Here is a 13,377-nt window from a genome sequence, read left to right on the forward strand (position 1 = left end):
GCTTTAGTAGAAATGTTATAAGGAATTAAGTATAAATAGATTATTAGAGTATTAAAGGAAAATATAAGGTTAGAATATGTTAAGGTAATTATAGGATAGAAAACAGAGGAAGATGGAAAGGAATTGCTGAAACAATTAATAGAAGTGAAATACAAAAAGGGAGGTGTAAGGAGGTCGTTGAAATAAGTGAATGAAAGATAAGATATTGAAATTGTTTGATGTGTTTTAAACTGTTTTTGCTTTGTTTTGTTAGTTTAATGTGTTAGTGTTATGCAGTGTTTTTGTATTGTATTGTATTGTTCTTTTTTGTAGTGTTTAAATTGTTGGAAAAGTAATAAATATTATTTAATTAAAAAAACAACAACAAAATGTTACTTTTTAAAAAAGTTGCTGCCATTATAGGCATTGCCATTCAAATGGTGTGCATGCATCATGTGATTGATTGTGCAAGGCGGGCCTTACCTGGCCCCCCACCAATATTTTATTCAAGTTGGCACCACTGGGCGGGTGGTTTCCAAATTAAATAAAGACATAAATCGCCTTGCTTTGCACATGTCAATATCCTCATTTATTCTTTTTTAAATTTATTTGCCCTTCATCTGAAGATTTTACAACATACAGGATGAAAGCATGGCTTTCTCAAAAACAAGACAAGCCAGAGAAATCTTTTCTTCTTTTCTTTTTTTGGATGGAGTTACAAACTTTGTTAATCAGGGAACTGCTGTGGAAATAGTGCACCTCGATTTCAGTAAGGCTTTGGACAGAGTCCTCTGTGAGATTTATGTGAGGAAGCTGGTAAAATGTAGCCTGAATGAGGTATATGTCTTAGGACATCAAACTGGGAAAGTGGATTTTAAACTGACTGAAGAGGTTTTATGGCCTTGGGAATTTGGTCTCTTAAATCTACCCCTTCGCCTTCCATTTCTGTGCGCTGCTCTGGTTCGCCAGAAGCGGCTTAGTCATGTTGGCAACATGACCCGGAAGCTGTACGCTGGCTCCCTCAAATCTTCCCTGTGAATTTGTCCAATTCTGCATATTCAGTCAATTTCCTTCTCCATTCTTCCACTGTTGGAATTTCTTCTGCTTCCATCTTTGGGCCAGAAGTATCCTTGCTGCTGTCACTGCATATTGAAAAAGTTTACAGTCTTTCTTGTTAATTTCATTTCCTACCAAACCTAATAGGAAGGCCTCTGGTTTTTTAACAAATGTATATTTCAACATCTTTTTCAGTTCATTATATATCATTTCCCAGAAGCCTTTCACCCTTTTGCACTCCATATGATAGAAAGTTCCTTCTTTTTCTTTAAATTTCCAACACTTATTACATGTTTTATACATTTTAGCCAGTTTAACTGGCGTTATATACCATCTGTGAACCATTTCATTACATTTTCCTTCAACGCACAACATACTGTAAATTTTAACCTTTCATTCCATAGCTTCATCCAATCATCATATTGTATATTATAACCAAAATCTCTGGCCCAATGTATCATTACCAATTTCACCTCTTCATCTTTTGTGTGCCATTCTAGCAACATTTTGTACATTTTAGACACATTTTTATGCTCATTATTCAATACCTCTGTTTGAAATTTTGATTCTTTTCCTTCATACCCACACATTTTACAACCTTTTCTAAACATTTCATAAACCTGGTAATAATGCAACCAATCATAAACAAATTCTTTCACTTCTTCATAAGTTTCCAGTTTCCATTTTCCATTTCCCCCCCTCTTACTATCAGTTCTCCATATGTTATCCACCTCCCCCTCATATTAATATTTTTCACGCTCAGCACTTCTAACAGTGAAATCCAGCGGGGGAGTCTAGGTTCCAACAAATTTTTGTACCAATCCCACACCTCTATCAGTAATCTTCGAAAGATGTGGTTCTCAAATCATTTATGAATTTTTTTCTTTTCATACCATAGATATGCATGCCAACCAAATCTGTTATCAAATCCTTCTAAATCTAACAATTCTCCATTCTCTAATTTAATCCATTCCTTTATCCAACAGAGGCTTGATGCTTTGTAGTATAATTTCAAGTCTGGCAGGGGAGAAGCAGGTACTCCTGGCGTCCTGCTTACCTTTTTTCTCTTGCAGGTGGGAGAAGGATGCCAGCAAGATCTCCTTATCCACCTTTTCATGGGGGCAGAAGGGAAGCAGTGTTTCCTGCTTGCCAGGGGGTTGGACTCGATGGCCCTTGTGGTTTCTTCCAACTCTATGATTCTATGATAGCTCCAGTTTCACTAGGCATCAGAGACTTCATACAGGGGAGAAACCCTATCAGTGTGTGGAATGTGGAAAGAGCTTCACTGATAGCTCCTCTCACTTCCCATCAAAGAATTCATACAAAGGTCGGAAAAACCATTATAGAGCTTTAGGAGCCAGGCAAATCCGCACCTTTTTAACCAGGCCTTTTTCTTATTGGCATCTAATGCTATTTTAACACGTGATGTTTTGTGTTTTTATGTTGTGTTTTTATGTTCTAAGCATTCTGAGACTTGTGGGTGTAGGGAATACAGCCACTCTTAAATTCCTAGGGGTCTTTGCCCCCCCCCATAAAATTTATATGTACACACACACACACACACAATCTCCTAAAAAGTCTTATAACAATTCCTCCCTTTGGGGATATAATTTTTTTCTAAAAAATTGTTGCCCCACAAATAATAACCTGTTATGTTGCAAATGGATGCCCTCGTGTAAATCTTAAGAGACTTGCATGTCAGGCCTCTTAAGGCTATTTGCAGGTGTAGCAGTGCACATAGCTGGACATAGGATATCACATAAAAAATAACACATGTTGCATTTTGTACTAAATTACTTGTGGCTAAATTACTTTCTAGTAGTTTGGGAGAAACATTCTCAATAGTGGTCTATGCTTTACACTTAGCGGGAAGGTCAAATAATGAGTGAAAAATGCAGTTTGTTTTGTTTCTGCCTTTTGTGTGTGTTCCCAGGTGTCAAAGCTAGCTCTCGTCTGGTCTCACACCTCCATCATATCACAGCAGCAACAATCCCTGGTGAATCCCTGTAGGGCTTTCATATTGACCATGTCACCTTGTAGTGGCACAGGTTTGGACATTTCTTGAGAGAGATGTCTTTGCCTTGACCTTTCTATGGGATTTTTATTATTATAGGCTCTGGTCTTCCACTCTAGGGAAGTTGCTCAGTTGTTCCTAAGGGACCAAAAAGCTAATTGCAGCCTGGATACAATTGCCCATTCAAACGGAGTGCAATTAGAATTTATATAGCCCCATGGCTCGCCGATGTGGAGTTCTGGTCCCACTTGGTGGCGGCAGTCGGCCTGGGCCTTGTACACATCCTTGGCCTGGTGCAGTTGCTCCATCAATAGTTGGTGCTGAGACTGGAGCTTCTGGAGCCAATCTGTCACCGTGGGGACTGCAGGTGCTGGCAGCACGTCTGGGAACAAACGCAGATGGTAACCGTAAGTGGCCTGGAACAGGGTCTGCTCGGTGGAGGCGTTCACCGTGTTGTTGTAAGCGAACTCCTCCAATGCCAAGTGGTCAACCCAGTCTGGAGGTACTCCAGGTTCCGGTGGTCGGATCTCACATCCACCAGGTGTCTTGCCCCCTCAGGATGATGGCCCCAGACCTCAAAGGCCACCTTGATGGCCAGTAGTTCCCACTCCCACACGGTATAGTTACACTCTGCCAGAAGAAGCTGGCAGGAATAGTAGGCACAGAGTAACAGCAGCACATCAGGTCTGTGCTGCTGGGAAAAGACGGCACCAAGAGCCGTACTGGAGCCGTCTGTCTCCACCACGAAGCGAAGAGAGGGATTAGGATGCTGTAAAAGCGGCGCCTTCTGAAACGCAACCCCTGAAACGCAACCCCTGAAACGCAACCTCTGCCTCCTTGTCCCAGGAGAATGGTGTCTTGGGGCACAGCAGTCGGGTCAGCGGGGTGGCGCGGTGAGCATAGTCCACAATGAAGGTCCAGTAATAGTTGGCGAACCCCAGGAACCGCTGTAGGTCCTTGCGCTTCTGCGGTGCTGCCCACTCCTGAACTGCTGCCACCTTCCCGGGATCCATCTGCACCCTATCAGGGGGAGAGTTGGTGACCGAAGAACTCCACCAACCGCTGGTGGAACTTTCACTTGCTGAGCTTAGCATACAGCCGTTGCTCTCGCAAGCGCTGCAACATGGACCGGACATGACCCTCGTGGCAAGTTGGTTCATGGGAGTAAATCAGAATGTCATCTAAGAACACCACCACCTACTTGTCTAGCAAGTCCTGGAACATGTGGTTGATGTACCGTTGGAACACAGCAGGCGCATTGCACAACCCGAAAGGCATTACCAGGTATTCAAACTGCCCATACCGTGTCCCAAATGCTGTCTTCCACTCATCCACGTCTCGGATCCTAATCAAATTGTAGGCTCCCCGAAGGTGCAGCTTGGTGAACATCTGCGCCCCTTGCACCCGCTCCAGCAACTCTGCAATAAGGGGCAAGGGATACCGGTCTGGGATAGTAATCCCAGTAATCATGGCAGGGACGAAGCTCCCCACACTTCTTAACGAAGAGTACTGGAGCGGCGGTGGGCGAGGTATAGGGCCAAATGAACCCGCACTCCAGATTCTTGCGACGGAAGAATCTGGTCTGCCCCCTGTTCCTGGTCTGCCCCCTGTTCCTCAAACACTTCTTGGTAGTCCTGGTAAGCAGTGGGGAGCGTTGACACAGCTTCCCCTGTGGGGGTGGCCGCTAGCATCTAGGACTGAGCATGGAAACACGGGTCTGGGAAGCGCACAGTCTAATTGACCCAGTCGATCTGAACATTGTGAGACTCCAGCCAGTCCACCCCGAGCACCAGGGGAAACCAGGGCATGGTGGCAATGTCCAAGGTTCCGCACTTCCCGGTGCTGTGGGTGACACAGGACCAAGGGCTGAGTCTACTGAGTAATGGCACCCGAGCGCAGGAGCCGTCCATCAATTTCCTCCACCTGTCCCGGTTCTGGCTTGTCCTGGAGTGGCACCTGATGGTGGGCGGCGAAGGCAGAGTCCATATAGGAGCGGGTTGCCCCTGAATCTACCAGAGCGTGGGTGAGAATCCAGGGCCCGCCAGAGGGGGTATAGACGCACCAGAACCATGAGGTGTTGCAATTCCACCGGTGAGGGCCCATCATGCGATGTCTGGGACCCCAGGTAGCCTGGGCCATCGGCTACTGGGCTTGGCCATTTCCCTGTGCCCGGCGTTTTCTCAGGACAGGATTGGGCACAGTGTCCACTCCCGCCGCAGTAGAGACACAGGTTCCCCTCCAGATGCCAAGACTTCTCCGAGGGGGAGAGGCGAGGCCGCGCTGCCCCAAGCTGCATTGGCTCCTCCAGTGACTTGGCTGTGGCCGTGGAACTGCTGGGAAGGACCGGAGCCGGGAGCTGGGAGTGCTAGCGGCCCGGAGCCTGGCGACGGTCCTCCAACCGATCGTCTATCAGCAGGCTCCGTTGAATGAGGGTATCCAGCGTGGTGGGGCGATCCATCATGGCCAGCTGGTCCAGTATCTCATCTGAAAGCCCCTCGAGATACTGGTCCTGAAGGGCGGAGTCATTCCAGGACAAGTCCTGTGCCAACAGCCGAAATTCTGTGGCGTAGGCGGCCACTGTGGACTTGTCCTGTTTCAACCACCGAATCGCCCGATTGGCTTGACTCCCCTTCTGAGGGTTGCCGAACGCGGTTTCCAGATGGTTGCAAAACCCTGTATAGTCTGTCAGCAAGGGAGAGTCTTGCCGGAGCAGCGGCAATGCCCACTTGGCCGCCCGGTCCTTCAGCAAGCTGATCAGGAAGTGCACCTTGGTGCGGTCATCGGGGAAATTTTGGGCTCACCCCTGAATATACAGCTTGGTCTGGGCAAGAAACATGGGAAAGCGGGCCAGGAACCCATTTAATTTCTTTGGCAGTGCCACTGGGTACTTGCCAGAAGCTGGGGCCGCGGCACCAGGAACTAATAAGGCGTCCAAACGCTGCTGAAGCGCTGTAGCTGCATTGCTTGGCTGCTGAATGGTGAGGGTCAAGACCTGGTTTTCCTGAGCCAATGCCACCAGCGCAGCCGCCTGGTCAGCCATGGCTTCTGGTTCCTCCTGAACGCACCCCAATGAAGGGGGAGTGCGGGTGTGGCGGGAGCAAACTGTGCTGCTCCCCTGGGTTAACCGAGAGGCGAGGTCCAAGTCCAGTCCGTGGTCAAAGGTGCAACGTGGAGGCAGTCCATAGTAGCTGAAGCTGGGTGCAGGGCAGGGAGTTGGGTGAAATCAGGAACAGGCTTGCAAGCAGGGAGCCATGGCGAGTCAGGAGCTCAGGCAGGAAATAGAAAACCAACAATGTTGCTACCGCAACATGGGACTGGGACTGGCCGGCTTTTATCTGCCCTGATGCATAGGGCGGCCCTGATCCTCTGGTGACTCTCCTCTCTAACCCTGATCCTCTGCAGCTCAGGAGAGGCTGGAGGGTTTACCAGACCCAGAGGCAACCTCAGCTTTCTCTGACGGGGCTGAGAGTGGAGTACCTGCAGGCAATGGGTCACAGGTGAGGACCCTTCAGGCTCATGCCCCAGCCCTGGCTCAGCTGGTTCTGGAGCCGGGGTCTCCTGTGCAGGCTGGGATCCCTCAGGTTCAGCATCCAAGTCCGAATCCCATGCCATCACAGCTTGTCAACAATGTGGAACTGTAGTAGTTCACAATTTGGACTTTATGAACATATGTGGAACAGAAATGTGCAGACATTTGGTCTTTATGAATGAACTGATTTATTGGGAATATATAGAAGATTATTGTTTATGTGACTGCACAACCGGTTACGTCTTGTGTGTTTGTCCATTCCAGGAACAGCATTCCTTTTTTTTTTTTCCCAAATACATTTTTATTGAGGTTATACACATAACAAACATACAAACAGATACAAAAGAAAAAATTATAACAAAAAAAAACACAAAAAAGCGTCAGGATATACAAGCCAACTTTTTCCTCTCTCTAACTATACAAAGATAGATTAATCTGGCTGTTTCACAAAACAGTAAACGATTTAAAAAAAAAAAAAAAAAACACACGCAAAAACCACCTCCTGGACTTCCTTCCATCCTTTTGGTAAGTATCAAATATCTGCTTCCATTACGTATTTGATTTTTAATCTATAGGCCTAAATTCACACGCTGGTAGTATTGTTCTGACCCCGCCAATCACATTAAGCATTTATTCCAATATAGTTCCAGTATTTACTCCAATTATTCAGAGATTTCTGTTCATCGTGGTCTCTTAATTTACCTGTTAATTTATCAAGCTCAGCATAATTTATCATTTTAATTTGCCAATCATTTATATTGGGGATAGTTTCCACTTTCCAATATTGTGCCAATAAAATTCTCGCTGCTGTGGTGGCATAGAGGAATATCGTTCTATCTTCTTTCTTAATATCTTTACCCGTCATTCCCAGCAAAAAGGCTTCGGGTCTTTTGGGAAAAGTGTATTTAAATATTCTTTTAAGCTCATTGTAAACCGATTCCCAAAAGCCTTTCACCTTTTTGCATGTCCACCATAGATGATATAGGTCACCCTCCACCTCCCCACATTTCCAGCATTTCTTATCTTTTAGTCTATACATTTTGGCCAACTTCACAGGGGTGTGGTACCACCTATATAGCATCTTCCAAACATTTTCTCTCAGAGACATACATGCTCAGGAACAGCATTCCTGACCCAGATTTCCACAGGAAGTTCCTCAGATGATTCCCCTTTCAAACAGGATACGTGAACCTGGGCCAGTAGGGTCCTCCTCTCCGGCAGATGGACCCCTCCCCCAAAGCCCCTCCATTGCCCACTTCCCCAGGGGGGGCCCACACCACCCATCAGTCACCAGGATGGCTTTGGTCGTCTCCTGCTTGGAGCACTTCAGGGTTCAGAGCCCCCTGAGCTGAGCTGCTTGGCAGTTCTGGATCACCTCCGGCAGGTACAGCTGGTCTTCCTCCCGCAGGTGAAAGGCAAAAGTCAGGCTGTCAGTTCCTCACGAAGGGAGGGCTTCTCCACATCCGAGAGTGCAGAGTGGGGGGCAAGGAGGGCAGGTCTGAGTCTCTGCTCTGGTTCTCCCCAATACTCACCCCTGGGGGACAGATGTGCAAGGACACGGGGACAGGTGAGTCCATCCCTGAGCACCTGGCAAGGCTATTCCAAGAGTTTTCTCCTGGATTCCAAATACTACTACAGGGGAGTGACATCCCAAGCATTGGCGGTCAATCCTGGCCTCCTTCAACCAGAATATGGCTCCCCAGGCCAGGGGTAGGTAAACGAAGGCCTGGGGGCTGGATGTGGCCCAATTGTCTTCTCAATCCAGCCCATGGACGATTCGCGAATCAGTGTGTTTTTAGATGAGTATAATGTGTCCTTTTATTTAAAATGCCTCTCCGGGTTATTTGTGGGGTATAGGAATTGGTTCATCCCCCCCAGAAAATATATAGTCTGGCCCCCCACATGGTCTGTGTTAAGTTGTGGGCGAACATATCAGACGACACAGCGATTCTTCAAACAGCTCTTGTTTATTCAAAAGGCCAGAACAGAACTGAACTGAGGAGCTCAGTCAGCCTGCTTATATAGAGCTCCAGAACGGCGTAACTGTTGCAACTTTTCTAAAACTATCCAATCACTGAACGTCACTTTTCGATCCTTCATTTGCATACAAACTATCCAATCACTGAACGTCACTTTCTATCCTTCATTTGCATAACTATCTACAGTATCCCCCTGCTGGCCCAGGGTGAGAACTTCAGTACATAACACCCCTCCCCACCAAGATAAGGCATTAGTTACAATCGTAATGGTTTCCTTATATACAGCACTACACGGAATGGTTCAATTAGGCACAAAAGCATATCGGTTACATTTCACATACTTAGACCAACAGTGATACATGTCCAACAACATAGTCCTTTAAATAAGTTGGGCGCTTGGAAGCTCTGCCAGACCGCCGGGGACTGGTAGCCAAGTCTGGGGGGCCACCCAATTCTTGCTGAGGCTGTGGTGCGACCCTAGGTGGCATTGAAACCAAGTCCCTTGGATCTGCTGCTGTGGATGGAACCTCCACAAGTGGAGTTGGCGGAATGTCAGGCACGGCAGTGGTCTGAGTCTGTGGTAACTCTGGCAGACCCTCCGAAGTGGCTTGGTTTGGCTCCACGCCAGCAGTTTGTGAGAGAGGTGTAGGTGGAGCCTCACCATCTGTAAGTGTCTCTTCCAGAGCCATGAGTGCAGTTGGGGGCCCCACAGTAGTGTCCAAGTCCCCAACCCTGCGCCTAAGCTGGTCTATGTGCCGGCGCCACAAGCGTCTGTCTTCGAGTGTCACCTGGTACGAGCGAGGTTCAGTGACTCCCACTACTGTGGCTGGCACCCAAGGAATGTCCCCCACAAAGTTCTGGGCAAAGACCTGGTTTCCTGGAACAAATGATCGTGGCGTGTTGGCACACCCTGGGGGTTTGGCCACGGCAAAGTACGGGTGCAGCTGGTCGAGCAGGGACCTGCGGCGGCGGCCCATAAGCAGTTTGGCAGATGTTGGGTTGAAATAATGACAGACAGGTAGCGAGTGTCATCTGGGAGGCATCTCCCAAACATGTGCCGGGGAGTCGCTTTTATTGAATATTACAGCATTGGCACATATGTGCTTGTTGCTGATTGGTTAACACAAATGCATTACAAGGATTGCATATAAGACATTAATCATCAAGGGATAAAAGGAACACAGAATTAGCCAATTAGGCACAATAATTTGGCGACAATCAATGCCAAAGAGACTTTTGCATCGGCGGCGACCCTTGCTGATGAGCTGAGCAAAGGAGTCACAGTGTTCTTCGGCGTGTGATGTAAATACAGCCATTCAATTATGTGAACTTTTGGTGGGCCTAACTGAATAAGGGCCACAAAAGGTTGGACAGAATCTGTCATTATAACTACATCTGGCAAAACATTAACAATTGCTCGGTCAACCCAATGGATACGCATAATTTCCTTTAACTGGGCAACAGTTTTCTGTTGAGAAGAGGTCAAAGTAATTTGCTCACCAGGAGATTGATGGTCTTTTAAGGCCAAAAAAAGCGGCCGTAAAACTTCAAGAGGGATTTTAAAATATGGTCTTATCCAATTATTGTTGCCCAGTAATTGCTGCAGTTCTACATATTTCATTGTTTTTGGAGCATGAAGCTCAGGGATCACGGGAATGGAATAGCTAGCTATCATTTTGTGTCCTAGGTAATGAAAAGGAGAGGATTCCTGCACATTTTCGGGAGCGATTTTCAAACCGTAAATTGACAAACAGGCTACCATATCCTGTTTCCATTGAGGGGGGAGGTGCGGCGCGGCCAATAATATATCATCCATGTAATGACAGATCAGAAGGTGTGGATACTGAAGACGGAAAGGCTGGAGGGCTTGATTCACATAATGTTGGCACATGGTAGGGGAATTCAACATTCCCTGCGGTAAGACTTTCCATTGATACCGTTCCGTGGGCTGGCTATTATTTAACACAGGAACAGTAAAAGCAAATAATTTACGATCCTTTTCCTGTAAAGGAATGGAAAAGAAACAATCTTGCAAATCTATGATAGCTAATTGGTAGGAATGGGGGATTACATTTGGGTTAGGCAGACCACACTGCAAGGGCCCCATCGGTTCAAGGATTTCATTAATTCTCCTTAAATCCTGGAGTAATCACCATTTCCCACTTTTCTTTTTTATGACAAAGATGGGAGTATTATAGGGGCTAACAGAGGGCTCAATATGATCTGCCAATAGTTGCTCATTAACCAATTGTTTTAAAGCAAGTAGCTTTCCCCCCGTTATGGGCCATTGTTCTACCCATACAGGGGTAGCAGATTTCCAGGTAAGGGGGAGTGCAAGCTCACTCATTAAATTGAATGGTAGCTTGTAATTGTTGCAGCAGGTCTCTGCTCCACAGATTGAGGTGGGTTTTCAGCACACAGGGCTGGATGTATGCAATGGTTTCAGAGCTATCAGGCAGAGAAACAGGCAGCCACTGAACACTTTTAGAAGAGGTTTGAGATCCACCTACACCCCAAACTGCAGAGGCAGACTCAGGGGCCACGTGGGGTCCCAGCAATTACTGGAAATGACAGAAATGTCTGCGCCCGTGTCAATCAAGCCTTCCAGAACCTTGCCATTGATTTTATACTTACGAAGAAGTTTCTGTTCACCAATCCTCTGGATTACAGCTAATAGCTGTGGAGAAAGAGGAGAAAGCTGGTGCAAATTACTATCCATAATAGAAGCAGTAGGATGAGAAGGGAGCACTACCAAATGCGCCCAAGACTCACCCTTTTTTAACTGCATGGGCATATGGCTCCAAAGTTGAACCTTGATTGTGCCCACATAGTCAGGATCTAGGACTCCTGGAATAACCTGGATTCCTTCTTTGGCCGCAGAAAATTTGGGTAAAATTAAGCCTGCGACCTTAGGTGGTAGTGGGCCTGCCAATTGGGTGGGCATGAGCACAATTTCACCAGGTAAAACAGCGTCTTTGGTTTCCTGATTAATTAAATCAGTGGTGAAATCAGAGGGTGTTTCCTTAGGAAAATTTTCAGTGGTGGTAACTGACGGCAAAGGGCTCCCTATTTCTCCTGGCCCGAAAGTGGGGCCACCATGGAGTTTCCCGAACTCCGGCACTGATTTGCCCAATGATAGCCTTTACCGCATTTTGGGCATTTTTTGGAAGGCTTAGCCTTATTGCCATCACCATTCCTATTTGCTCCTCCGCCAGAGGCTCTGCATTCTTTAGCAAAATGACCTGGGCGCTTGCAGTTGAAGCAGTTGCCTGTTGGCTTATTGTTAGCTTGGATGGCACCGGCAAGCAAAGACATCACATGGCTCTGGCTTCCTACATCGGCACAGGTTTGAATCATATCGGCCAGGTCATATTTGGGGCGATGTACAACTGACTGCAATGCCTTCTTGCAGTCGGTGTTTGCATTTTCAAAAGCCAATTTTTTCATCAATTCATTTTGGGCTGTAGTGTTATCAACCTGCCTAGTGACTGATTCTTTCAGTCTATCTAAGAATTGATGGTAGGGCTCCGAATGCTGTTGCTTATTATTAACAAAGGAGCTCCGAAAGGCACGATGTACACAGGTCGTGGTGCGACTGAAATGCAAAGGTGTCAATGTCGCCTGGGCTGGTATATTATCATACGAACCAGCGCCATAAAGTTGATTGGCTGAATGCTGTGGATCAGCCAGGGCTGATGCACTATGCTTAAATTCACTTTCAAAAACTACATATTGCGCCGGAGATAAAAGCATGCACATCAAATCATTCCAATCTTGGGGTAGCATTGTGTAACCGCTTGCTATCCCCTCCAGCATCCCTATCACATAGGAGGATTTTAGGTCAGTATCAGTAATGGCTCTCCTTAGTTCCCTCATAACAGAATAAGGAAGTGCCTCGTACAACACCTGTTGTTGAGCAGTTCCTGGGTTTGTATAGGTGATAGGGAAAGCAGATGGCATTTCACCAGCCCATTCAGACTCTTCCTCTAAGGACAGGAGCCCTTTCTGCCTAGCTAAAGAAAGCGCGGTGCGCACAGCTCCTGTAGGAGAGCATGCAGGGGCCGTGGCAGGCAAAGGAGGGATGGGGGGGATGTGGGCTGAGGCGGATGAGACGTAGGGAGGGATTGGCAGGGTTGTGAAGGGGGTGAAAGTTTTGGGTAAGATTGGGGATTGTCTGCAGCGGCTAGAAGGGCAGGGGCCGATGGAGATGCCTGAGGTCCTAATTTAGCGACGGCGTCTGCACATTTCTGCCAAGTGAGCAGACAATGAATCGGAGCCCTCGGTTCTGCGAAGAGGGTTTTTCCGATCTTTTGCCAAGCCTCTACCCCCAAGGAGCCTGCCTCAGGGTACCAGGGACAGTGGCAAGCAATCTCACATAACAATCGTTCAATTTCTTTTAAAGAAATATGAGCACCCGCCACCCGCTGTTTAACGAGATGGAGCAATTCCTTAGCATGCTCCTTCTGAAGCTTAGTCAGTTCTCCCCCCATACTCATGAAGTAGTGCGCTGAGACTTTTCCAGTTGAGTGAAGTACAGGGGCTTGGCTGCGTAAGGGATCTGGCACGTCGGGGTCACCAGATGTTGGGTTGAAATAATGACAGACAGGTAGCGAGTGTCATCTGGGAGGCATCTCCTGAACATGTGTCGGGGAGTCCCTTTTATTGAATATTACAGCATTGCCACATATGTGCTTGTTGCTGATTGGTTAACACAAATGCATTACAAGGATTGCATATAAGACATTAATCATCAAGGGATAAAAGGAACACAGAATTAGACAGGCATAAAGGTCTCCTATCATGATTGATATAGCGAGACT

The sequence above is a fragment of the Podarcis cretensis genome (assembly GCF_951804945.1).
Source record: "Podarcis cretensis genome assembly, chromosome: 4".
Taxonomy (NCBI): domain Eukaryota; kingdom Metazoa; phylum Chordata; class Lepidosauria; order Squamata; family Lacertidae; genus Podarcis; species Podarcis cretensis.